The sequence below is a fragment of the Rattus norvegicus genome, chromosome 12, assembly GCF_021556685.1.
Source record: "Rattus norvegicus strain SHRSP/BbbUtx chromosome 12, alternate assembly SHRSP_T2T, whole genome shotgun sequence".
Lineage (NCBI taxonomy): Eukaryota > Metazoa > Chordata > Mammalia > Rodentia > Muridae > Rattus > Rattus norvegicus.
In genome coordinates this window covers 48,447,823-48,457,569 of record NC_141545.1, presented here as the reverse complement: position 1 = coordinate 48,457,569, position 9,747 = coordinate 48,447,823, and the positions used below count along the sequence as shown (strand labels likewise).

Sequence of the window (9,747 nt, the reverse complement as noted above, 5' to 3'; positions counted from 1 at the left end):
CCCGCCCCTCGCCCCGCCCCGCGCTCGGGGAGTCCCGCTTCCGGGCGCCTCTGGTGGCCAAGGGGGCGCTGCGGCACTGAACAGGAGCACGAGGGAAGGGGCTGGCTAACCTCCCCCAAGGAGACTGGCGGAGCCCCTTATCATTCCCGGAGGATCCCTCAGTGCCCCGGATTGGCCGGTCGCCCCCAAAGTCAAGCAAGGGTGAACTTTCCAGAGAGAACAACTTTGGCCATAGGACCAAAGGGGTGCAGGACGCTAGAGGATCAGCCAGGAGGCAGGCACTCTGTGACACCACCCAGACAAACGCAGGAACCAGATGACCTGGAAGGATAAAGCTAGGAGTGTACCTATGCCGCTTTCATCCGCCTTCCACACAGTGTAATCGGGACTAGGATTGCCCAGGCAAGCCAGCCACAGAATTTACAGTTGACCCAAGAGGAGCCAGGTGGCGTCTGGCTGCAGCTACCTGTCCTGGAAGTTCGTGGTGGTGGTCAAATTCCAGGTAGGACCTACTTGCTATGCTTCTTTCTCTGTCCAACCACCTCCTGCCCTTCTAGCTGTAGAGAGACTCCTGCCCTTGGTAGGCAGCCAGGAAGTCACACTGGGCTGGTTTCAATCTTAAATCCCAGCTCTGCGGCTTGCCCCATCTGGGTAGCTTGGGCAAGTGTCATCACCCTCCCTGAGCCTGTTTCCTCTCTTCTGTGAAGCGCAAATGATTCTTTCAAACTAATTTCGGGGTGACATCAGAAGACACGGTGCACACGAAAGACCCGAGCGGGAGCTGGGACAGGGCGCCCATGCGGTGAGCAGCCTCTATCTGGTCTGTACCTCCTGAGGCCCTTGTACCAAGGTGCTAAGTAGTAGGGGAGTTAAGATTTGGAGGTGAGGACCTCTGTGTTCTAGACTCTGCCCATGCTCCGTCCCTACATCCTGCTCACTGCTTAGCCTCTTTAGGATCGATGGTCAGACTCCCAAAAGAACGCGGGCTTCGAGGAGGACCCTCTTTTCTGCATGGACACGTGCAAGAAAGGTGGATTGGGATGTGGTGGCACAGGCCCGCAATCCCAGCAGGATTGCTACGACCTGGAGGCCAGCTTGGGCTTCGGAGTAAGAACCTGTTTAAATATTTTGACTCTTGAGGAAAAAAAAGAAAAAGAAAAAGAAAACCTGGGTGTGGTGGCTCGTGCCCGTGCACGCAAGCACGCACGCATGCACGCACGCGCACACACACACACACACACACACACACACACACACACACACACACGCACACGTCTGTAATCCCTTGGGAGTTACAAACAGGAGGATGAGAATAAAGAGCTCTAGGCCAGGCTGGGCTACGTGAGACCCTTTCATAAAAATGAATGAATGAATGAATGAATGAATGAATGAATGAATGAATTTAACAGGCAAGGTGACACGCATATTTAATCCCAACACTCAGAAGACAGAGGCAGACAGACCTCTATGAGGCCATCATAGTCTACAGAGTTATAGACCGGTCAGGGCTACATAGAGAGACATGTCTCAAAGCGAGCACACAAACAATTACGAACAAACCAACCAACCCCAGGATGGCCCGGGAAAGCAATTTCACAGAACAAAAATGAACAAGGAAATGAAGCAGCATTTGGGGGATTAAAAGACGACGTATGCACGACATAAACCTCAGGAGATGAAGAACCGAGCGGAATCCCTCAGGAGCCGATAAGCAGCAAGGGATGACTGTAAATCCCTGCTGTGCGTGTCTGCCGCTCGCTAACCTTTGTGAAGCCTAAACACCCCTGAGACAAACCTGGTTGGCCAGCCGCTCTTGTTGGAAACCCAAAGGAAGCTGGATATCTCGCGCACGGTTATTAACACAAGTGAAATAAACCAGAGTTACGCTCAGAGACTAAATGGCTGAGACATCTGTATTCCCACCCCAGATAATCCTGGGTGCAGGCTGGAGTTCCATTCCATGTGTAACGTCTGTGAATTTGCTCGGCACCGACACATATGTATGCGACCAGGTACCATACCTGGAATCTGCCACCCAAAGATGTGCCCGACTCAGTCAGCAAATACCTGTCCGTGCGTCCAGCCCTGCAAGGGTTGGAACTTGGGCCTAGCGTATGCTGGGCGACCACTCTGACGGTCCGCTATGCCCCCAGACTAGATGGTGTCACTGGACGGCAGACACCTCTGCGTATGAAGTAAAAGAAACAGTTGTGTCTCCATCTGGGGAAAGATGGATCTGACCAAGCAGAGGGATTCAGTATCCGGAGGAGAAGAGAGCTTGCTGTGTTCAAGAAGCCACCAGATAAGGAGGGCTGAAGGTGGGGGAGGGGAAGGCAGGGGCTAGAAGCCGCATCACCCCATCACCGTGGGCGTGAGTGGAAATATGGCAGCAGGCAGGTCTCGTTCCAAAGTGCAGGGGAGAGGTGCTGAGGCCGGACTGGGGCGACAGTTGGTGGAGGAGGTGTGAGAAGGGGTGAGACTCATGAGATGTCCAAAGAATGGTAAGATCCAGACGGGCAGGGTGGCAGGTGTCTGAAACCCCAGAACTCTGGAGGCTGACACTGTAGAACCTGGGGGTCAAGATCATCCTTGGCCACACAGAGTTTGAAACCAGCCTGGGTTATGAGAAACCCTGACTCAAAGCAACACAAGCAAAATGTCATATCCATTCCTTCTTCTTTATTCTCCAGGAAACACACATACACACACCACACACACACACACACACACACACACACACACACACACACCACACACACCACACACACACACCACACACACCACACACCACACACATACCACACACCACACACACATACACACACACCACACACACACCACACACCACACACATACACACCACACACACCACACACACACCACACACACATACACACACACACCACACACACCACACACCACACACCACACACACACCACACACCACACACATACCACACACCACACACACACATAGCACACACACATCACACACACACACCACACACACATCACACACACACACATCACACACACACCACATACACACACACACCACACATACACACACACCACACACAAACCACACACACACACACCACACACACACACCCCACACACCACACACACAGCACACACACAACACACACAACACAACACACACACTACACATACACACACAGCACACACACACAACACACACACTACACATACACACACACCACACACACACACCACACACACACACCACACACACACCACACACACATAACACACACACCACACACACACCACACACCACACACACACCACACACCACACACACACATAGCACACACACATCACACACATACCCCCAAACACACACACACACCACACACATACATACCACACACCACACACATACACATACACACAGCACACACACACACAGCACACACCACACACACCACACACAGAGCAAATGGAGGAGAAATACAACTGTGATATAAGGAAACCAGGCAATTAGGAAATTACAGAATTACAGGCTGGGTTCTGTGGAAGCCCAGAAGAGAACCTTCAGGGAGACAGAGAAAGCGGCAGAGAGAAGTGACATTTGAGTGGCCTCTTTGAAGGGCAAGAGGATTCTGTCAACTGGCTGAAGAGTGTCTGGGGAAGGTTGTTCCACATGAGGGTTTCCGGACGTCCCCTACATGGATGGCTGAGTGTACTTGGGAAAGTGCCTGGTCACTGAGGAGGGCGTAATTAAAGTTGTGACATGGGCCAGGAAAGGTGCTTAGAATGTGACATTGGAGAGGTCGCACTTTATCTCACAAGCAATGGTGAATCCTTGAAGAAGCCGGGGATAGGGGTAGGGTATGGATAATGCTGGCAGAACTGCATTTTTTTTTTTTTGGTTCGTTTTTTCGGAGCTGGGGACCGAACCCAGGGCCTTGAGCTTGGTAGGCAAGCACTCTACCGCTGAGCTAAATCCCCAACCCTGCAGAACTGCATTCTTGGTTGTTATTTTGTTTCGGTTTTGTTTGCTTGTTTGCTCTTAAGCAGCCATCTTGGGGTAGTTGATTACAAAGACAGGAGGAGCGAACAGATCGGTTAGATCAATTAGGTCCACAGGACTAACGGAAGTTAACCAATGGAGCTTCCTGGTCTTCATCTGGGCTCACGGGGAGGGGCGGGGCACAGTGCAGGAATTCTGACTCGTCAGCTCTGCCTCAATGTCCGTGTGGGGGAGAGTGCAGTCAGACAGACAGACCCCGGCAGTCCGTGGACCAGGCACCCTACGCACCCACCGTGTTCTCTCTGAAGCTAAGACAAACTGGCATCAGGTGTTACTTCCCACAGGGGTGTGGTGGAGGAGGGAGAAATTCTAAGGGAGGGTCCAAAGGTTCAGCGTATGAGTTAGGAAAGCCTTGACCTGGGGACCCAGGAGGAGGGGTTTCTGAGCGTCCAGGATGACCCGAGCATGTGTGTCTATGGCCTGGACTTCAGTGTGGGGCTCAGGAGGCCAGGGCCATTAGCACAGTGAAGCAGCACAGGAAACGCCGAGCAGAGGGCAAACAGAATCAACAACAGAGAGACAGCAACATGCCGCTGTCGCCAGCACAATAGGATCCTCTTCCCGAGGGTGGGGGGGAGTTACATTCCAAAAGGTCAGTAAAGAGCTAGAGAGGCACCTCGGCCATTAAAGGCCAGTTCACACTTCCAAATGTCAAGCGCTTGGTTCCCAGAGGGCAAAGGAAGTGTTTTTCACTGAGATGCGCGGAAACCCAGCCACAACCGACAAAGCGTTCGTGTGCACCTGCCGAGCGCTGGGACTAAATATCATGCATTTCCCTCACAGATACGGTTGTATTTGTTCCTTACATTTAAAAACATCTATCTACTTCGTGTGTGTGTGCCTGAATGTGTGTCTGTGCGGGCACCACACACATGCCGGAGTCTGTGGGAGTTGGAAGTGGAGTCGTGGGTGGTCGTGAGCCACCGTCTGGGTGCTGGGAATCAAATCTGGGTCCCTCTGCAAGGACCAGTGTTGTTCACTGCTCAGCCCCCACGTTTTGCTTATTTATTGAGGGGAGAGGATTTAAGCCAAGATACACACGTGAAGGTCAGAGGTCAAGAGGTCAAAGGTCAAGCTTTCTACCTCGAGAGTCCTGGCTGTTGAGCTCAGTTTATAAGACTCGGAGGAGAGTGCCTTTATCTGCCTACCCATCTCACCCACTGATTCCTTTGTTTTGATACAGTCTCTCACGATGTAGGCAAGTTGGCCTGTTATTCTCCGAATTACAGCCTACCCTGCTCTCCAACTTGTAGCAATCCCCCTGCCTCAGCCTCCTGAGAGCCGGGAATACAGTCATAAGCCGACCTCAAGTAGCTTCTACATGGGTTTTTTTTTTTTTTTTTTTTAAAGTCTGACAAACAAGTAATGTAGATTTAATGAGGAATTTAGTTCAGATGTAGGGAAATTGCAGACATGTTATTAAGGTAGAGAAAACTGTGGGTGTGGAAAGAGAAGACGGCTTGCCTCACCGATGGGGAGGTGTAATGAAAATGTAGCCGCTATGAAGTACCCTGCCGGGTAGGAACCATTTTCAAAGAAGCCTTTGGAATGTACACACCTCTCTTGCTTTCAAAGTAGTTTCCTGTGAGGCCTTGCGTACACCTTAAGGTGTTACCATACTGTATTTGTTAGGTAATTACACGCTGCTCTGCCATTTGACTGGGAGACTGAAGCCTGCAAAAGAAAAAAATGCTTTTGGAGTTCTGGAAAGAAACCTCCTCACCTTGTAAGGGCTCTGAGACAGGGAGGAGGGGCTGGACCATGGCATCAATCCAGAAGATTGCATTTGGCTGTCTCATGACTCAAGAAAACTCACAAAGGAGTTTGGCAGGGAGAAGGCCACATTCCCGGACCTGTCCATGGGCCCATCTCTCTTGGAGCACCGCTGTTTGATGGCAGCAGCCAGCTCCTTCAGAGACTGCTCTCGGCCCCTGCAGTCTTGCAAGGCTGCCCCGCTGGTGTTTACACGGTGGGGCCTGGATTAATTCTCTGGGACACCTCACCCTCTGCTTGCTTCTTTCTGTTGTCAGAATCAAATTCTGCTCTTAATCTCCCCTTGTTTTCAGATCACACAAATCACTCTGTTGGGTTTCAGAAATCTGGGATTACAAACTGTTCTCAGGACTCCGAGGTCATTGGTGAACACGGGAGAATTTTCTCCTGGGAGGCGGAGGGGATGGTCTGGGTACTAAATAGAGGATTCCTTCCAAAAATCTGCCTTTGGCCATCAGTGCTCATTGCTTAAGAGGATTTCAAGATTTTCCAAGTGAAATGAAAAGGAGCCTGAGGTCTAAGAACGCATATTTGGGTCAAAACCAAATGGCGCATTTAAGGCCAAGCATGTCACCATATTTATATAATTCAATAGAAACCACAAAACAAGCAGGAGAGATTGAGCAAAAATAATCAATACTGACAAGAACAGACAACTGGAACAGCCTAAAGGTATAAACTATGGTTTTTCAAGATGGCGGCATAAGAACTCATTTGTTCTGTAGATGAAGGAGAGGGAAGCCTGTTATTGTCATTCAGGCTTAAGCAAAAAAAAAAAAAAAAAAAAAAAAAAATCAAAGAGAGAGAAATTCTATCCCATACTGATCATTGATTGCTTTCCTCTCATTATATTATTTTTTTTTTGTTTTGTTTTTTTTTTCGGAGCTGGGGACCGAACCCAGGGCCTTGCGCTTCCTAGGTAAGCGCTCTACCACTGAGCTAAATCCCCAACCCCTATATTATTATATTTATGTATTTGTTTATGTGTCTATTTATCGTAGGGAGCATGGAGGTCTTTGTGCTTATAGACACGCACTAGGGGGACCCAGAAGGCCATGCACTTCGGTTGTTGCTTCAAGGGAAGGAATGAGAAACCCATTCTCTGCCCAGATGGCTGGAGCAGATGTGCTTTCTAACCTGGTGGCTTTTGTGCCATCTGTGTGGCCTGGGATGTTTCATCCACTCTCATAAGCCTGTCCATCTATAGGGTTCATCTTTACAGAGGGTGATGTGTTTATAAAAAGATAGAGAGAGGGGGTTGGGGATTTGGCTCAGTGGTAGAGCGCTTGCCTAGCAAGCGCAAGGCCCTGGGTTCGGTCCCCAGCTCCGAAAAAAAAAGAAAAAAAAAAAAAGATAGAGAGAGGGGGATATGTAGGTGTGGTCAGGTAGGGGGAAGGAGGTGCCTCTGTGGGCCCGTGCTGAGGCATCCCTTCCCCCTGAGGGACTGGCCAACGATGGTGTAGTATAGAATAGAGTTTATTCAGGGCATGTGGAAGGGAGTCAGGAGGGTAGTAGAGGCAGAGAAAGGGAGAGGGAGAGGGAGAGGGAGGGGGAGGGGGAGGGGGAGAGGGAGGGAGAGGGAGAGGGAGAGGGAGAGGGAGAGAGAGAGAGAGAGAGGAGGGAGGTAGAGGAGTAGAGGCCGTCCATGAGCATGTATGTGGGGAGAGAGTGGGGACAGGAAGACAAGAGCAGGAGCAAGAGAGCAAGGGGGCAGGGCAAGCAGCCCCTTTTATAGTGAGTCAGGCACGCCTGGCTGTTGCCAGGTAACTGTGGGGCGGAGCTTAGACAGAATGCGAACAGAGGGCATCCCACGGACTTTACTAAGAGTTTTGATGTTATCTGGTCTGATCTGTATTTGGCTTACTTTGCTCCTCAGAGAGTGATATAGGCACGCTCTGTTGCGTACTCCGGATTGAGTTACTCATCCCCAAGAATGGCTTCCGTCCGATGGCGCGCCGTGCTTGAACACATCTAAAATACACAACTCCCGGTCGACACTGGCTACAACACATCATGTATGCACATAGAAGTCAGAGGTCAGTTTGCTGGTGTCAATTCTGTCTATACCACGTAGGCTCCGGGGATTGAACTCAAGGCCATCAGGCTTGGCATCGGACGAGGGGCCATTTTGCTGGCATTGGTTGCTCTTTTGGTAAAAATGGCGCCTCTAAGCTACGGTTGTAGCTCGAAGGTGGAAAGCTTGTCTGGCACTCAAGGAGTCCCAGTCCTGTTCCCAGCGCTGCACACTCAATCGATCTCCAGCTACCAGGAAACACCGCCATCTTGCCCCATTGTGCGTACGCTTCTTCACCTAAGGAGAGCTGTTCTCCCTCTGTCCGGAAATGTGACTGGTTCAGGAAATGGTGGTCCCCAGTGCCTTCCCCTCCCCCAGCCCTTTTGTGGCTGGGCTCAAACTCACCACCCTTAGGTCTTAGCCTCTCAAAGGCAAGGATTTCAGATTGCACCGCCATGCTCGGCTCCTTAATTCTTCAAGCCTGAATGTGGAGAGAGCTGAGTCAGCCAGAGGCAGGCTGACTCCGTGACAGGCTGCAAACTGGCCTAAATTTCTGTTTCCCAGAATCAAGAACCCAGATCCAGGAACCTGAGGTCAGCCAACCACCGCCTCGGGCATCCAATCCCAGGGCACCTTGTCATCCGGCCAGAAGTAAGAACAGGTAGCTCAAATGAGTGAGCTGCCCCACTCCCCTCCGGGGGTGGGGGGAAGTCTCCAGAGTTTAAATGATTGTAGAATCAGACACCCCCCACCCCCACCCCACCCCCACCCCCGAGACAGAGCTGACCAATCAAGGTAAAAGCGCACACAGCCCTCCCTGGAATTCTCCTAACAGGCAGTAAAAGCGGAGGTCTCCGTTTCTCTCAGGTCCCAAACAGGAAGACCCCCCCACGCAGGAAGTTCAGCTGAAGACGCATTGTTTGCTTTTGCACACTCTTTGAGCCTGGGGTATCGTTCTTCAGAGATTCTTGGACCCTCACCATGTCTTACACTGCAGTGCTCTCTCAGCCAAGCGTATATGACGCACACAACACACGTCACCGTAACGTCGATGGAGTCTCCATTAGGCAAAATGCAGCCCAAGTTCAGACGACCTACTCCAATCACAGCACCCCCCTTTACCCAACTCCTAGCACGATGACCCTAACGGCATCATAGATACTCGTCTGATGTTTATTTTATTTTTTATATAAATTACTTTTATTTTACATGAATTGGTGCTCTGCCTGTATGTATGCCTGTGTTTGAATATGAAACAAACAGACGAAATACAAAAAAATCAGATGTCCTGGAGCTGGAGTTATAGACAGTTTTGAGCTGCCATGCAGGTGCGGGAATTGAACCTGGGTCCTCTGGAAGATCAGCCAGCACTCTTAACAGCCGAGCCCTTCTCCATCCCTAATACTTATTTTTAAATCCATTATGTTTATCTATTTAGCGTGTGTGTGTGCACACGACCGAGGTCAGAGGCCAACTTCTGGGGGTAAGTTCTCTCCACCACGTGAGTCTTGGGGCTCAAACAGGTTGTTGAGGTTCTCTTCTGGTGTTTTCCCCTCTGAGCTGCCTCACCAGCTCTCACACTTAGTGAGAGAATACCACATAAAAAGAGCCAAAATGACCCAGAGCTCCCAGGGACTAAACCACCATCCAAAGAGTACGCATGGAGGGACCCATGGCTCCAGCCACATATGTAGCAGAGGATGGCCTTGTCGGACATCTATGGGAGGCAAGGTCCTTGGTCCTGTGAGGGCTCAATGCCCCAGTGTAGGGGAATGCCAGGGTGGGGAGGCAGGAGGGAGGGGGTGGATGGGTGGGGGAGCACCCTCCTAGAAACAGGGGGAGGGGGAGAGAACAGGGGTTTTCTGGAGGGGAAACGGGGAAAGGCGATAACATGTGAAATGTA

The 9,747-nt window shown here is 50.9% G+C and overlaps 1 long non-coding RNA gene across 4 annotated transcripts; it reads left to right on the top strand.

The window, feature by feature from the left end:
* Positions 1-42: 42 nt before the first annotated feature.
* LOC134481303 (uncharacterized) lies at positions 43-9,058 on the top strand. Of its 4 annotated transcripts, none has more exons than XR_015634883.1 (4): positions 43-502; positions 7,707-7,866; positions 8,409-8,495; positions 8,712-9,058. It is a non-coding gene; the product is annotated as an uncharacterized LOC134481303 (long non-coding RNA). The 4 variants fall into 4 exon arrangements; XR_015634882.1 differs by having other exon boundaries at positions 8,409-8,505; XR_015634884.1 differs by lacking the exon at positions 43-502 and adding an exon at positions 4,175-4,325.
* Positions 9,059-9,747: the final 689 nt, after the last annotated feature.